Source organism: Cyprinus carpio, chromosome A18, assembly GCF_018340385.1.
Source record: "Cyprinus carpio isolate SPL01 chromosome A18, ASM1834038v1, whole genome shotgun sequence".
NCBI classification, from domain to species: domain Eukaryota; kingdom Metazoa; phylum Chordata; class Actinopteri; order Cypriniformes; family Cyprinidae; genus Cyprinus; species Cyprinus carpio.
The window spans coordinates 20,238,938-20,257,912 of NC_056589.1; the positions used below are offsets into that span (position 1 = coordinate 20,238,938).

The window sequence follows — 18,975 nt, forward strand, 5'->3', positions numbered from 1 at the left end:
TGAAACTGCCTGAAAACTCATTTTGTCACGCTACAGGAAATGTTTCTAGAATTGGTCGCACCCACAAGCCTCATTCTTCTTTTAAGAAGTCACAGTGTCTTCATCGCAGTGTTGTTCATAGAATATTGGCAATATACAGTCGGAAATTTTACATTTACTTCTTTTTGGATCAGTTGTTTTTTTTGAATTTGGACATGAGAGAATAATAAATGTGAATTCATAGTTTTTCTTTAATGTTTAAGATTTACAATTTACTAAATAATGTCACTAGTCTACCGTTTGTCTGTGCTATTGAGACAACTGAAAATGCTGTAGTAATAGTGACATCTTGACAACTAAACCAAGCACTATTGCTTAATTTTGTAGTTGAACATGAACATAATTTGATATGCTATACTGCAAACAAAGCTGACATTTGATCTGCTTTAATGCGTTCTTGTTCTTGATAACTGTTATACCTGCATGACAGCTCTGGCCTGAAAACACAAGGCATGTTTGGAAATGTTGTAAGATGCAGACTAGCCACTTTCACAGAGGTCTGCCAGTTCCACATGAAGGGTAGAGATTCGTAAGTGCTATTTTCCACACACTTTGGTCTAAAAAAAAAAAAACACACTATTACGCCTGCTAAAGGCTGAAGTGTGTAGAAACAGCTATAGGCCATTTGTAGATTGAGCTCCATGAAACATAAATGCTGGCGCTAACTGACCCTAACCAACAACATTGGCTCTACTAATGGCCTGAGCTTGTGGTTTGTCCAAACAATGGTAGATCGGAAGAAAAAAAAAATGCAGAAAGCTATTTGCAGATTCATCCTTGCACATTAGGTGATCAATGTTAGCTCAGCTTAAACTTTCAGTGAAAATCCTCCCAGGATGTTCATGTCATGAGGACAATACATACCATTAATTCTGATCTTAGTAGTACCATAAGAGGAAACACAGAGCACAACAATAACAGCCCATTTTGTCAACAGTCTTGGGTGAGAGGGAACCAGATGAAGCCAGAATCACAATCAGCTGTAATTTAGAACGAGCAGTGAGAAAATTCACAGAGGGTATGAAAAAGATAGATTTATTTACTGGCAAAATAGAACAAAACAAACAATAAAACAAATAAAATTAGAGATCAGGACTAGCAACAGTACAATGTATCCACAGAGATGTTTGGCTTTGCTTTACCCTATCCTTACAAAAAACAGAAATACAGACATACAAAGAACAACAGCAACAAAAATATCGACTTACAAAAAGAGAAAAGAAGACATTGAGGTCTTCTAAATAACAACACTATCTACAAACACTGAAGATTAGCCACAAGGTTACAACAGCCTTTTTCATTCCATTTTCTTATAAGTCATTACAAAATGATAATTATGACAATAATCTCATTATAATAACTGTATTACTTGCCCCGGTTCCTAGTCTGATATTCCATGCAGTGTTTACTCCAGTGTTTGTAATTGAGGGTTTCCAGGTTAGGAACCGAAACTTCTGATCTCACGCATACTGTACAGCTTGCATCTATCTTTAAGAGTACTTGATATACATGTAAAAAAAAATAAAAATAAAAAAAATAAAGAAGTGTAGCTTGATAGTCAAAAACTTGACTATTTTTATAACCTGGCTTGATGTGCGTGTGCCAAGCCATCCCTTCAAAAACAAACAGGAGAAACACTGCAGCGACAGGAAGAAACAAACAAGACTTCTAAAATGAAATCTGGACTTGTTATGACTTATCCAGTGGTCATGCACCAATTACCAGAACCTTCTGTATCATACTCAAGGTAGGAAAAATTAGAGAGAACAAAAAAAAGGGGGGTGGGAGGGGGGCAAGATTAGAATAAAACAAAACCTAATATTTGAACATAAAAGTTAGTGTTTTATCTGAACTGAAATGCAAAACGTCTTGGGAAATAACAACATAACGAACAAAAACTTGCTCTTAGGGTTGCACATTTTGAGCAAACCCACTCCAAAATTGATCAATATTCCCAACCGCCATCCAGCTTGGCGTGCCGTTCCTCAAACCCCCGTCCCACATGCCACATTTTCAAATGTCCATTCCACAAACATGGCTTTCCCATACCTTCAAGGGCAATGAATGTTGCTCTCAAAAGTGTAGAATACATTAATTATTTAACTTACATAATATTGTAGCATAAAATTGAGAACCCAGGAGTTCTGGTCGGATGTGCCAAGCTCCAACCAATACGTTTTTTGTTGTTGTTGTTGTTGTTGTTGTTGTTGTTTTGATGACTACTTGGAACGAACAACAGCAAAAAGTTCCCTAGGTTAGCAACTCCCCCGTCTCCCAAGCACAACTCAAGGTATCCTGCGGTGTATTGAAATGTCTGGTTTCATGTTTGTATGCGTGTGTATGCTTTCAAGTATGCGCAGTTGTTAGTCCTCAGCACATGGATATGGTGACGTTGATGCCCAGGTTGCCGTTCTCTGCAAACAGCTGAGCAATAGAGGTGTCAAACACAAGGCAGTCACTATTCATGATGGCGGTGGCAATGCCCTCATGGATGGAACGTGGCGTGGCCTCCCAGGTGAGGCGCCGCCGGTGGCCATTCAACTCCAGTCGGTAGGCAAAGTTTTCTGCCTGTTTCCGTGTGCCGATCAGCTGCACGATGGCAAAGAACTGCTGGTGGCCATCATATTTTTCCTGCTTCTCTAGCACAAGCATAAAATGGAAGCCGAAGCATGACTGCATCATGACCCAGTCCACCGCCCCAGGCAAGTTGATATCTGTGGCCAGGAAGACAATATCCTCACCTTGTAGCGTGGTTATGGACTTGTGCTGGTGCAGCAAGTGGGGCATGACGGCGTCGAGAGATCCCTGCCACTTGCAGGAGGCGCCAGGACAGGGGCAAGAGTATGGCCGGAATTCACAAAGCTCCTCATGTTCAGCCTTGTCTGTGTGCGGTAGGGTGACTTCACAGCCCGATGAGGCATACTTGCAAGGGAAAAGCACTGAGTTGGCCACTTTCTCCATTGCCAAATTGCGTATTGAACCAAGCGGGCCTCTGCAGGTAGGGCAGCAGGTGAGTTTGGGCCGGCAGTTGCTACAAACCAAATGGCCGCTCTGGCACTGCAGGATGGGCGGCAGCACATAGTCAAAACAGACCGGGCACTCGAACAGACTGGCGAGGTCACTGTTGGATGCGGTGGTGCCCGACAAGGCACCTGAGACACGCTGAGAAGGGGGGACACTTAGAGGTACCTGTGGGCAGCGCTGTGGCAGTCTGGCGACTCATTTCTAAAGAACAGAGGGAGACAGAGAAGAGAGTTAGCATGGCTAACACAGACAGCCAGAAAGAAATGGAGGAACATGCATTTACAAGGAACATTCATGACCAGCTTAGCACTAACACCAAATCCAGCAGCAGCTGAACTCCATTATGCTTGACAACAGAGATCAGCTGGCATCAATGCAACAACCTAAGCACCTCTGCTTCCTGAACAAAGTGGAAGACATTTTAAAATGCAGCCTCAAGGTAAAATGTACATCTGCTGATTCAACTGGCATGAACTCTAAATAAAGCTATGAAAGAGTTCTGTTCTTCCTGAGTGGCACATAGATATTAGAGGTCGACCGATAGTGGATTTTGCTGATACCGATAGACATGGAAGAAATGTTGTGTGATTATTCCTTAAAAAATAATGTTTGTTTCATTTTAGTAGTAGTAGTAGTAGTAGAGGTCGGGTGAATACCTTTAGTTCTGGCTATGTATGAGGCAGTTTTACAAATCAATTAACCGGACTTTTCAGTTTGACGGTTCATGTGTTTACATACCTTTACGAAGTTCTGTGTATGTATAAATGAGGCTAGCATTCATTAGTACTCAGAAATCATCATATTTAATCGACTCAGAAGCTAATATAACAGATCAGCTCCATATCTCAGATTCTGGTAAGACTTTTGTTGTTCATTCAAAATTTGACCAATTCCATGACATTCCTCATTTAGAGGGATTCTGCGATCCACATTTTCCGCATCACGGTAAAATCACAGGGCATACCCTGCACAACGTCACACTTTAACTGCTTCTATTCAGTATAAATATCCAATATTCTGAGTCTAGGAAACTGTTAACACAAAAGTTCGACTTAAAACAGTTTATTTTATTCACAAAACGGACAAAAGCCTTCAAGATATGAGCATTGTCACAAAACGGACAAAAAGTTCACTTCAAGAGTGAGCAATGAGGAATAGATCTATATTATAGCTCTATAAATGAAGCATACAGACTTTATTAAAGCCACAGAAAGACAAACGTTTCAGTGAAAATGCTCAATATACAATTCATTATGTACATTAACAATTATTCGGGGCGAATATAATGTTATTTAATGAAAAACTATGCAAATGGCGCTCACGCTTCAACTTTTTTTTTAAAAAAGCCCAGAAATGAAGAGTGGACTCAGAAGGCCAGAGCGCATGTCTGCTTCAGGAGTGTTCCTATGGCAACAAGCTGCAGCGAGAAGGGTGTATGTGAATGGGATGACCTGTGGGGAGAAGTATAGGACTTGGGATGGATTCTTTCCAAAAGGCATGACAAAAGAAGGGTGTGACCCCAGCTGTAATGCCCTACTGCTATTATAACCTACATCTACACATCAGAAGCACAAGAGCAACTGTAAATCAGCACTGGGGAACAAATGAAAAAGACTGATTGCAGATTTAACATGGACATCAATTAAGTGAGAAATAAAGAGACTACAGAACAAAGGAGCAGAGTGGCAGGATCAGAGCACAGTAATTTGTCTCATATTGAGGAGTAAGGACAGCGCCAGAAAAAAGGGTGGGGGTGTGGATAGATGACAAGCTGTGTGTGTATGTAGGTGGCTTAGAATCTGCTAGTAAACACATCTGCTCTGATAAAGCCCCAAGTATTTTTAGCTTCCTCACTGAGCAGCTCTCCTAGTATAATAACGGAGGCCAAAATTAGCCCAAGCACTACAGCTAGCACTACGGCCTCAATGCTTTTCTAGGTTTGTAGTCAAAGACCAGAGGATTAGAAATGCCAACAAATATATATATATGGACGCTAAACATAATTTACACATGTTCCTGGATCAACATCCTTTGGTCCTGGAACATCATTTCTATCAACCATTCAGAAGGATCTGCCTCCTGGAGGGCCATCGTTCTGCAGAGCTTAACTCCCAGCACAATTAAACACATCTGAACCAGCCAATCAAGGTCTTCAGGATTATTAGAAACTTTCAGGCAGGTTGGCGATAAACTCTGCAGGATGTTGGCCCACCAGGAGCAGGACTGGACACAACACTGTCTCACATTGAGATATGCGTTTATATCCAGAAAAGTTGTCACTGATACAATAAGAGAAGCAAAGACAGTCTGTCTGCTTGAAGTTGAGCCAAAGACACAGCAGGCCAACCTCCCACTACGAAACAGTCTGAGTGGCTGATGGCTGTTGTACGCTACTGTAACAACATTGTTGCTCCATTAAGCTGAGGTTTTAATGACAGCTGAAGAGATGCATCTGTCACTATGAGGAAAAAGTATAAATTAATTGGAAGGGAAGGGAAAGCAAACATATAGGTAATGTATTGGTTTTGGTTTTGTTGTTTGTTATAGTGCTTGAATGATGAGAAAGGATTTTTTATGGACATTGACTTTTATAAGTTGTGCTTGGCAAGAAAAATATGCTACTTCTGCCAGAGCTAAATATTAATCCATCAGAAATCGGTTTCTCGAGGGAGGCAAAAAAGCATTTGCAAAGCAGCATGTTCAAACATTTATGCTACTTCTGCCAGAGCTTCCATGTAATGAGCAAGAGTAATTGTCAATTTGAGATGGATGCAAGGTTTAAAAAAAAAAAAAAAATTGGATTATTCTTTAGGAAAGCTATAATGTATATTGGTCGTTTGCCATTTGTTTTTCTTTTCAAGTCCACTGTGCCAAAAGTGAGTCTAGAAAGCACTCTGTGGAGAAATTCTATGGCATATATAGTAGACTTGGGTTTAAAAAAAAAAAAAGTTGACTTCTACTGAGGACTGGTTTAAAACTCTGGAAGAAAGCAAAGAGTGGTGAGAGCCTTTGTGGCATTGCTGATTTTATTTTGTAAAGTTCTTCATCTGGGAATCAAAAGAACTGTGGCGTGTCTTTTTTCTCCAGCAGTGCTGAGCTGCTATGTCAGTGGAAAGTTTGCAGTCCATCAGATATAACAGGAAATCCTGCAACCCCAGAGGAAGTGGTTATAGCAGACTTGTTGTCAGGTCTTCTAATGGCGATAGGAAGACAGAACAAAAGGCAAATGGCAATGCAACTGACCTGCACTACACAAGCTGAAGCTGCAATACCCAAGACTGTTATTTGTGTGTCTCAGGTAGACAGTTAGGCCAGGTAACTTTAGTACATCAGATTAATGGAGCATCAGCAAAAACATCAGCAGTAATGCTGAGGGTAACATCAGCATTAGTGCAGAGTTGAGTCAAAGCAAGGCAGTTGGACAAGTCATAGTCAAGTCTTTAATCCAAGGCCCAAAATACACTCGTGAACAAACCACTTTTAGCTACGCAAGGTCAACGCAAGTTAACCTTTCAACATGTTTACAGCTAGCTACTTAAATAAAAACACATCTGGACTAATGGCACTGACAATTGAAAGTATTCTTACCACTACATTAATTTAATGTAGGAACCTACATTTACGTACAACTGCACAACTTGCTTTCAATACTTCGGCCAAGAATTTGCATCTGCATTTGCATACTTGTGTCCAGTATGTTTCTGGGCTCACATAATTCTTCAGTCAAAGGTCACAGAGATCAAGCCAGCCCATCACTAAGAGCTGAGTACACAAAGCTTTTGGTCTCCATGGAGTCATGATTATTTGAAAAACTAGAATATGACGAGGTGTTAACCTCAGTCAATTTTCCAGGGTGTCTACAGATATGAACAAGTTAAATTTAAGACTTCTTAAGACCTTTTTAATATCACCTGATATGAAATTTAACACCAAACCTCTGATGGAAATCACACATTATTTTACGTACATATAATGTAATATTTAATTTGTTAAATGTAAAAAGATATATAAATATATATTGCTGTCAGAAATGCTATTTATTAAGATATACAGCAAACTTTTCATATCGGCATACAATATCCCATTCAAAATAACCCCACAAAGGTACCACATCACCGAGATTTCTGGTGGTGTAAAATTTATTCTGAAGCAATATTTTAATCTGTGTTCTATAAGCCTTTAGATGTATCTAAATGTTAAGATAAATTTTTTAAACCTTATTAAATGTATGCATCATATTTCATATCAAATTCTTACAGCTGATCAATAGATTCAATTTACACTAAGGCTCTATACCAAACAAATTAAATAATTTACATTACACAATTACAACTGCAATAAATGATGTTATGAAATTAAGGTTTCAAATACAATTTTGAATATACAAATAAGAAATGTTGGGGGGAAAATACATACTTTTAAACTTACAAAATTCACTTAATGAGTGAGTCATTGAGTCATTCAATTAAGTGATTTGTTCAAAACACTGAATCATTCAGTAACGAAACACTGCTGTATGTTTTGAGATTGAGCAATACTTCTGCTGTGATCTTTGTTTGAAAGTTGGAACCATTTTAGTTGTTGACGGAACAAAACAGTCAATGTTGTATCTAAAATCTAAATATCTTAATTACGTGACTACTTAATTACTTGTTTTTTTAAATTAAAATCAATTTAACATTTGCAATCGTAAGAATATTCTGCAATAAGCTCCCTTGCCATGGTATGTTGCCTAATGTTATGAATAAAAACTCAACATTTTGAATTTTTACCTCAGTATGTTTCTTCTGTGAGTTTCTTTATGTGTCCCGTTCATCTCTTTTGCTCATTTCATATGCTCCTTTGATTTGATTTCTCCATAAAAGTCTCTTACAAAGAGACGGACAGCAGCGCGAGCCCAAAACAGCACGACACTGATACCAGAAATACACTTTCAATTAGCAATTTTATTTTTTATTTTTCTGTGTTCTGAAGTATGATTGTTTCTTTTTTGTTTTTTTGATTTTTTTTTTTTTTTTTGTTTTAAGTTTTAAATTTGAATTTTGACTGGCCGGGCAAGTAAAACTTTCTAGACATTTTTCAGTAAACTTGCATTTAAACTAGCTAGGAGGCTGGTCAGCTAACTGTAGCATGCTGTAACTACAGCGGGGGAAAAAATCTGTCTGTCCAATTATTGTAAATGGACACTGTGTCCATCAGACTGGAGAATTTTTTTTGCAGTAATGGGACTGAAAATATTTAAGACCCATCGAATCTGAATTTAAGACTTTTAAGGACTCACGGCCACCCTGTTTTCAATGACATCAGAGAGTCTTGCCTTAAGAACAGATAATTGCAATGTAGTCACATCTCAAATATTCTAATGTTTACTGATGAATTCAAACATCAAAACTGCAACCTAAGTTTCTCATGCCTAGGGCATGAGGCATGAGCTGGGACTCCACATGTCTGGTAAGAAATATGTACTGGTTTCTGACGAGACGAGACATAAGTGTGTTGCTTGAATACACAATTTAATTTGAAACATTTTCAAAATTCAATATTTTAATTCATGCAACAATCAAACTTTATAACTGCACATAATAGTAAAAACCTGGTTAAAATCAAGAGGCAAGATCTGTTAATTTAAGGGCACTGATTAAATAACCATCAAAGAGGCGCTAAAACAATTTCATGATAAAAATATTAATGATGTGAAAATGAACGTTGATCTTCTGCATCTTGTTTAGATAATACAAAGTTCCATAACCTCTTTTACAAACATTCACATTAATGAAACACTTGAATAGAGTTTCTTACAATACAACGTTAAAGTGAGAGGAACAACCATCTAGTATCCATTTGCAGCCTCTAAAATTGTTGACAATTAATGACATACTTCAGTAGATAAAAAGGATTAGCAAAACCAAGTTTTTTTTAAACTGTGGCTTGGTGTTTAATCAGGTACTGTTATAATGTGGTCTGACGCTAGACTTCATGGAGATGTTTGTGGTCAAGCGCTTTGTTCACTCAGTAGGTGTTACCATTGGATTTAAGCTTGTTGCAGTCTCTGAAATGTGGTTAGTGGTCTGCAACATTCTGTAATGGGAATGAATTTTATTTCTGAGATCTGAAAGCACTCCTCAGAGTGGACAATGCAAGTTTTGTGGGTTATTAAGATTTATGATTAAAATTTGACTGTCTCTTTCAATTCTTATATGTGTTATGGAAACAAGCTCGTACAGTACTAGGGATGTCAACGATTAATCGATGATCAATTAATTGTCGGTAAGAGATGCAATCGATTAAACCTATCGATGGTCAATTAAGCTATTTAATTTTGGGCTGCGTGCAGCTCATGCCAAAACACTTGCGAGCAGCTGTGAGTGATGGTGACGGCATATGAATGCATTGTCATTCATTCATAATGTACAAATTAAGCTTTTAATGTGATTTAAACATTAAAAGTACATTAAAATAGAAATAACACAAAGTTCTTCATCATGGAAAACAATAGAAATGTAGTAACTAAGTAATTTCCCCAGATAATTGTTTCATATTGGGCTCTCTGCTTTGCAGGGCTCCAGGACACAGGACAGAAAGGCTATTCATTCCGAAAACGTGTTAATTTGTTCCTACAACTTATTCATTTGTGGCCACTGCCCATGTTTCATTAACTTTGTTTCTTAAAGGGATACTCCATCCCAAAATGAAAATTTCTAATTTTAAAAGTGAAAATTTTGATTAATCACTTACCACTATGTCGTTCCAAACCCGTAAAAGATGGCAGGTGGTGTATTCTGACGACGACTTTCATACCTTTTATGGACCTTGACACTGTTATTTATTTGGCAGTCTATGGGACAGTCTCAAGCCTCCAGGTTTTTCATCCAAAATATCTTAAATTGTGTTTCAAAGACAAACTGAGCTTTTACGGGTTTGGAACAACATGGGGGTAAGTGATTAATGACAAAATTTTCATTTTGGGGTGGAGTATCCCTTTAAACAACCCATGATTTAACTAAAATGAGGAAACAAATTAATAAATCGAACAAATTCTAAATTCAAATTCACATTTTCCAATTATTCCTGTAAGAAACAAAGCTTTTATACCACACTAGTCATAATCAGACCTTATAATCTGTAAATTAATAATTGCTGGAATCCAAAAAGCAATAAAAAGGTGCAGTGACCGACACTGACCATATGTTTTCCCGGAGCATTCAATAATGTCACTAAACGGTGATGCCACAACTATTTAAGAGCATATTTCACACGTTTCTGCATGGACCTAGACAGGGCACAAGTCTTCAAGCCATGGGACAAAATGGGATGCTTTAAGGAAAATGTACAGCCTAAGTAATAGGCCTATATATATATAAATATTCATAAATATTTTTTTTTAACACGAAATATATCTGACTTAAAGGGATAGTTTAACCTGCTTACCCCCAGGACATCCAAGATGTAGGTGATATGTATTATATCTGACTTAAAGGGATAGTTTAACCTGCTTACCCCCAGGGCATCTCTCAGTCGTATAATGCATGGCAAATTGTAACAAAAATGTAACAAAAACCCCCAGGGCATCCAAGATGTAGGTACACTATTAATCTCAATTAGGAGTGTCAATGGTCCATTTAAGAGATAGGTGGCAGTAATGCACTTATTAGTCTGTGATCTGACATGATGAAGAAGAAGATGAAGATGAAGATCAATGTATCGTCACGAGCCGCAGGGTTTAATTTGGATTTGTCTGTGCATGTTTTTTTTACTTTCATAGATTTTGTTACCATTTGCCATGCATTATACGACTGAGAGACTGCAACGACTGGAGCTAAAATCATAATTTGTATTCTACTAAAGAATCAAAGTCACCTACATCTTGGATGCCCTGGGGGTAAGCAGATAAACATCAAATTTTCATTTTTGGGTGAACTAGCCCTTTAATTAAGCTAACAGATTTAAAACAGAAGTGTGGCATGGCACTCAAACAAGTTCACAGAAAGGAAAGGATGACAACGCGCATTATGTTTGTTTTCTTTATTTTACGAAAGTACACATCTTCTGTTTTTATTGTGAGTGTGCAAAAATAAAAGTAACACTTTTGTGGATTATATCTTACTCCAAAAATAGAGTTTTTTTTAAATGATTCAGCTGTTCAATCGTGCTTGCGCCTCGCGTGCACACACCCCACAAATTCTAGCAAATCAAACTTCCTTCGCAGTCTGTAAAAATGCAGTCAATCAAACATATAAAAGGTTAGGATGATCTTTTCCGTCTATATGCAAATGCATGTAAAGTACAAGCCTAGTTTACATTATAAATAGTATTTTAACATTCAAATACATCGTGAATATGGAAACATTTGATTTTGTGTCAAATAAGACGTGAGCAATAACCTCCAAATACATCTTGCCAAACCCGCGCTTGCTCGTCCTCGTATGCACTTTTGCACTGTAACGATCTAATTCACTGGCACCAAATATCGATATTTCATTCATAAAATAAGTAATAGATAAATAAATCTCTAAATAGATTTCCCTGCTCCCAGCATCGCTACTTCATGGCTCCTCGAGGTGACGCTCAACACATGAATGAGGGAAACATGAAGATAAGTTAGCACTAATACTGTCAAAAACACAGGTATAGAAAAGGTATAGAAAAACGGATGCATTCCTGTATATTAGATGCATGCAGCTCTTAAAGGGACAGTACTAAACATGCTGCTGCTTGTCATTAAAGGGAAAGTTCACCCAAAAATTTTAATTCCGTCATTATTTACTCATTCTCATGTTGTCCCAAACCTGTGTTAATTTCTTTCTTGTGCTGAACGCAAAAGTAGATATTTTGGGTAACCCAACAGTTGCTGCTCCCCATTAACTTTGATAGAAGGGGGAAAAAATACTATGGAAGTCACTGGGGACCAGCAATTGTTTGGTTACCAACATTCTTCAAAATAACTTATGTTCAACAGAAGAAACAAACTCATTCAGTTTTAAAATAACTTGCTCCTCGAACTGAAGGGATCCCCCGAATTTGGTGGAGATCCGCCACCGCGTTTGCGAGATAGCGACACCAGCCAACATTATTTAGTATTTATTGGCTTAAAAACAAGATGCAAACACTCAGAATATTGTACCTGGTGGGGACTGCCCAATGCAAACATGAAACATATGCCATTACCTATATTGTACTGTGGTACAGTTATGGAGGCCATTCATAATGCAGAGGTCAACTGCCTGCTAATTAACACTGGCCCTATAGTATGCAGTGTTTCATAAACAGCTGTTTTGCTAAATTCTGCTGAGGTGAAATTCAGTGCTGTTCTGTATCATGATATGTATAGTATTGTTGCCTCTGTATCGTGATACATATCGTATTGTGACTTTGCTGGTGATACACAGCCCTACTATATATAGATTCTGTTTATGTATATACTAGGGCTACACAATTAATCGAAATTAAATCACAATTAGGCAGAAGCTGCGATTGTCATGCGTATCTTTGTTTTTGTTAGTTTTACACAATTAATCGAAATTAAATCGCAATTAGGCAGAAGGCACTCTCAAGCCAGGGCTTAAAATGGGCCGGGGCGGGGCTAATAGCCTCGGGCCAGTAGCACGAGGCCAGAATAGCGCAGCGTTTCCACCGTCGGGGCCAGAAGCTCCGCTTCGTTTCACCAACAAAGAGAATTTATCAGAAAACTAAGAAATAAGTCACGGGAACTAGCGCTTATGAAAATAGCCTGCTTATTCAGTCGAGACTGTTTCTGTTTATTTGTAGCCACAGTAGCCTATATACGTCACATTAAGAATGAATGATAATAACTCTATTTTTATAAAAGCTCCCGAACAAAAATCATTATTATATTTGATGACATGCTATGGTGGAGCTAAACTTGAGACGAGACTTATGACAGATAAAATATGTTAATAAATAAATACACAATTGTGATAGAGAATAAGAAGCTGACGTCTGATTTCTTCAAGCGGTCACATTTACCATGTTTATTATGGAAACGTTAATGTTTAGCGTGCATAGTCTTTTACATCGCTTATAAATATTTCTGCCTTTTATGATGATTATAATCCACATCGGATCGCGTTATTTCAAACACTTGCTGCTGCCTGAAAGTGAGTTTTGAGCTTATTTTTAAAAGTTTTTAATGTTGATGAGCTGTTATCTTTCTGAAAACTCCGCCTTGTTCATAACCACTCCTCTAGCCCCAGCTGGCCCGCTTTGGCCCAAGGTTTTCGTTGGGCCAAAAAACCCTGGCCGTTGGCCCCGAGGAAGCCCCGACGAGGCACGATCAAGCCCCAGCTGTCATACGCAAACAGCTGTCATAATCTAGAACGATTTCGTTGATTTCATAATCCTACAATCCTTATATAGTCTGCGATTATGAACGCGATTTTGCACAGCTTGTCAGAGAACTATGGCTCTGCGTAGTAAATGCTGCTCCACCTGAAAGTAGGTGATGGAGATTTACTGCTAATCACAGAACCAGCTTTAATGACTAAATGCACATGACAATCGCGATTAATTGTGCAGCCCTAGTATATACTGTATTCTGTATATAGTATAATTATGTTATGTATATTATCTTTTATGATTTAATGGTAATGATTATCCCCACGATAAAAATTAGTCTTCCCACGATAATAACGATAAAGTCTAGTTGATGACACATTTCTGTGTGCGACTGTGTGGAGTGATGTGAAGGAATGCGGACGTGAAATTGAGCAGCTCCTCCTACAATCTGGAACAGGTTTAGATAACTCTGTACAGTGCGACAAAAATCGGTCTGAGCCTTGAGTAAATGTACTACAGTAGCACGTGTGCAATACAGGTTTTACATTGTGTATGAGTCGTTTACAAACCTGTTGTCCAACAAAGAGATTATTTATTGACGTGCTTTTTCTCCATATTAACTTCATAACAGGTTTCAAATAACTTTATTTTTGAGATCAGATGTGGTTTCGTATCACAGAATAAGGCAGAAATCATACTATGTTTATAGCATTATATACAGTGATAAAGGGCTATGTCGATTACCATTGCATTATAAATATACTTTATTCTTATGAAAAATACCCAAGATTGCTTGAAGAACACAGACCATGTATTTTGTGCAATCGCGGTGTTTATTGTCTTCAGGTTTCCTCAGTCAATATTTCTCTATCTGTGTTTTATTCAGCTACAGCGATCACTGGATACCTCTGTCGGCATGAGTGATTTTTTGGATTATTGTTTATTTTATTGATATGTGGAGTTTCTGCGCAAGGGCGCCCTCCGGCTTCCAGTATGAAATAAATAGTCGTGTGTACTGCTCACCACACCCTATTTTGGGTAAAACTAGGAAAGATAATACTTTTCTCTAAAAAAAAAAACAGGATTCCCTAAATTATCGTCATTGCTATCGTTATCGCAGTAAATATCAGAAATTATCGTGATACATTTTTAAGCCCATATCGCCCATCCCTAATATAGTACCAGTCAAAAGTTTGGACACACGAATGGGAAAGTATCCAAACTTTTGACTGGTACTGTACTATAATATACACAAAGAATATCGCCCAATATATCAAAATCGGCATTTTTTAATCCCTAATATCGGTATCAGTCTCCAAAAACCCATATCGGTTGTGCTCTACTGAATACTTGCCTTCGTCCATATGATTTCCAAGTACGTCTTTCTTCTTTCCTTGAAATGTGTGGACCTCTGGAATGATAGAGAATGCAAAGAGAGAGAGGAGGTTTGGTTAGTCTTGTAACAGACAATGAAAAAACAGAGGTGAAATTCAGGTCTCACAGCTAGTCAGTTTGTTCATTGCTTAACCAAAAAAAAAAATAATTTTCCCATGCTGTTTAAATGTCACTAAGCTCCCACACTAACTAAACGACAACTACTTAAGTGTTGAAATTCCTTCTTAAAACATTGTTCTTAGATGAGAATGACTTTCTAAACATCAACATAACACATTTTGTTTGTTTGTTTTTCTATAGCAACTGTGCAATAAATTATGATAACAAAAGAATCAATGAAGCTGGAAACAATGCAGTTACAAAACAAGTAGAACAGATACTTCTTCATGCCGTAGTATTGAGAAACAGACACACCCCTCCAAATTACCTCTTTTTAGTGGCCCTATGAATACAGCTTTGTACAGTTTTATCTTTTCTAATGTAAAGCCTGTTAAAGCAGATGCTCATGGTGGGCAGGGCTAATGCACAGCACAATAACGTCTGGGCTTCACAATGATTTCTCCACATTAGGCCACACTTCAATATTTCATCAGAAGCCATAGAAAATGGAAGGTCGATCAATATGCATTAAAGTATCTGGTGAAATAATTCAGCAGTTTAAGAGATGTAGAAGTCCAAATCTGGCAGATGGTCAATAGATTGGATCAGCATGACCAAAAGCCAACAGGGACTTAAAAGCTGAAAACGCAATTTTGTTTTGATATCAACAATCGTAATTGACTCAGCTGCTAGTATGAGATGCTTATAATTAAGTTATGAATCCTTTGCATGAGTCATACAGTGACCTGTCTCGATGTACCAAATCTCAGGGCCAATTCTATGTCATACAGAAAACTTATGCAAGATTTGGCTTGAGAAGAAAAGAAAAATATCTAAATGTAGGATGAGATAAAGGCACAGAAATGTACTATAAGTAGTTGACAAATGGTCATTGATATTTTTTGAACATTTAGGATTTTTTGAAGGTGATTATTGTAACGGAAAATGTATGCTTTCAGATGCTGTAACTAGCCACCAGTTTTAAGCAACATTTAATTTTAATAGCTACATAATTTGACCCCCAAAAATGCATAATACAATTATAAACAATGCACTGTAGACATTTTATTAAAACTATGGACATTTTTAAAATTACAAATTAATTGTTTTATATATAACATTTAGACAAGGTGTCTTTTTTTTTGGAAAATTTATTTTCAAAAAAATAAAATGTATTTATTGAAATTCTGCTATTCAGTTCACTGAAGAGGCTACATTTTTAATTAATCTCAAAATTGTATAATTAAATTGAGAAGTTTATGCAATTCAGATTGCATTTTATTATTTCCTGATGAAATAAAAAAAACAAGTTTTAAAAAAGTAGCCTATATTTATCAAGGGATAATGAAAACGTGTTATGTCAACTCCCCATATACAAGGCACAGAAACACATGATCTTCCAGTCTGTGAGTCAAAGTTCCCTGAGCAGATAGACGAGTCACAGCTTGCCCTCACTGTACATCACACTTTAAAGTTCAACCCCCCACACCCCCCCAACCCAAAACTCATTTGTGTATCCTAGTCTACACTATTACACTACTAATGGAGTGAACAGAAAAGCACAGCTGAGTACAAGACACTGGAACAATGCACACAGCAGATCTGATGACAGCTTCATTGAAGCCGCGCTTCCATGCCACAGACTCAAGCTTTCCGCAAACACACAAATGCACAAAGAAAAAAAAAGAAGAATGTGAGGGATATAAGCATTTTAAAACAAACAGAGAAAAGAAAATAATCAGTGTTGTCTCTGTAAATAGAAAACTTTCCCTTCTTTGTCCACAGTAGAAAGCACAGCAATGTTATCAGAGGACAGCAGCTGTGTGAATGGATTGGTTTTCTTATTTGTACACAAAAAGGGTAGAGCTACATATGAATACGTTTATAATGCATTGATTGTTTTCTGGTTTATGCCATGTCAAAATGTCTCAGTGTTATATGTCCATACAATGGAAGTGTTTTGTCCAATGTGGTTTTGGACTCATATGACTTTCATGGTTTGGACAAACAGTTAAAACACTCTTTTTGCATTTCACAGAGGTTTGAAATGACATGGAGGTTAGTAAATGAAAATAGAGCTTTCAGTTTTAGGCAAACGTTAACACAGACCAATGAAAGGGTCTTCCTCTCAGTTTCTAAAGTTAGTGGTGGTAGAAAACAATGTGAGCATGGTTCTGTTACCTTTAGGTTTACTAGTCGTTCTGGCCGCTATGCAAGAGAAGAGCTTGAGCACTCCCTTCCATGAGTACACAGGCTGTAGTCTAATAGAGGCCGACATAGGGAGAAGATTGACAGTACATTGTTCTCTTTTCATAAAAAAAGGTCCCATATGAGAGGGTCCCTACTTTCCCGTTTCACGCTTGTTTTCCTACAGTCTTCTTAAACCAGCGTAAGATGGAAACACAGTTCAACAGATCTCCTAGGGCCACGGTAAGGTATCCCCACCCCGACCCCCCAAAGGAGGAAGGGATGAGTCCCAAACACCTACACTCACACAATCTGCATAATTCCAGCAGCCGATCCTCAAAGTGGAGAGCAGAAGGTTTGTGTTTTAAAATACTTTTTTCTTCAATAAAGTACAGTCCAGGATAAGCACAAAGAAAGTTGGTAGAGCAAAAAGTGTCGGGGGGTAAGGATTCGCTGTAATCCAGGAATGTTACACAAGTAGACCAGTTTCCAGTGCCTGGAAAGAGACTTCAGCAGCAATCTCCAGAAAGAGGGAAAAAAAACTAAAAACAGGGTTAAGTAGTTCCCCTCTAAAAGCACATTCCAGGACTCATTTGAGAAAGACCACTCCCAGGACTTTTGGAGTACGCTGTTAGCTCTCCAAGTGAAGAAAACGGAGAGGGAAGAAACACGCTGTTGCACAGAGGAGCAAACTCTCAGAACGACCACAGAAAGAAGGAGAGAGTCCCGCCTGCACAGTCACCGCAGTTGCCTGTAGGATGAGGAGTCAAATGTCAGCCTGAAGTCAGCATGCTCGCTCTCTTTGGTTTTCTCTCTTTCAGAGAAGTAGGAGGAGGAGGAGGAGTGGGACCGGTTCAAGGGCCCTGCCGTTTCAGGTTACACAGCTCCTCCTCTTGCCACTGCCTCTGACTCTATTCACATTGCCCAGACAAAGAGATTTTACAGCATGGCACCTCTATGACAGCCGGCAACTCAACGATCACACATGCTGCTCATAAACAGCACTAACAAAACCATAAATACAGAGCAATGCAGCTTTAAAGGCACTTTAATGGCTTGATAAGTAAAGAGCGAGAGAGAGAAGGTGGCACACTACAACAAATACAATATCAGCAATCTTAACTGTTATAATGAAGCTCAAAGCGTAGAACCACATCATACACCATTAAGTATCACCTCTCACCACTCCCCAAAATACACCAGCGCATGGCCAACATGCTTAAAATAAGGCTGATAAAAACAATCTGACCTTTCTGCTCTTGAAACTGACATTAAGGCCTAGACAACAACACCGTTTGTGGTTCAGTGTGACACTACAGGGCTCTGACTGTCATGGTGACCTTTGGTCCCGACCCTCGCCTCTGTCAAAACATGCCCTGTAGATTTAGCTAGTGATAACATGGCAACCAAAACATTAAATTCCACAAAGCTGTGCTTACGAGATCTCGTATTAAAATCCTTGCCATTATAATCAAAACAAATGATGTTCGTCTTTAGGTTCTTCAGACAGCCTTTTCCTATTTATGTATAAACATCTGTTAGTCATAGAAATTTTAAATATAACGATGGACCTATAAAAGAAATGAAAGCCTTTGAAAATTATCAAAGACCATTTGCCAAGTCTTTTGTTCCAGTGTTGCTACATTATCATTTGAAAGGGAAGATGTGACGGTTAACAGATAAAGTGGATTTTGTTCATTCCTACCTCATACACAGTGTGACTGAAATACCTGCAGGCATCCTGTTCTGTGTTAAAGGTACTTATTGTACTTTCTCCCCAACTTGTCTGCACGGATACAAGGAAAAACACCTTGCCATGTCTATGAACAAATAAATAAATAAATAAATAAAACAGAAGTATTTGGCGAAAAGGAAAAATATTTTAGACACTGTCATATGACAACAAAATGGCTTCTTGAATGTTGGTTGACTTAATAA

At 38.0% G+C, this 18,975-nt stretch overlaps 1 pseudogene; it reads right to left on the reverse strand.

Moving 5' to 3' along the window:
* Positions 1-1,058: 1,058 nt before the first annotated feature.
* Positions 1,059-18,925, reverse strand: LOC122133930 (annotated as a pseudogene).
* Positions 18,926-18,975: the final 50 nt, after the last annotated feature.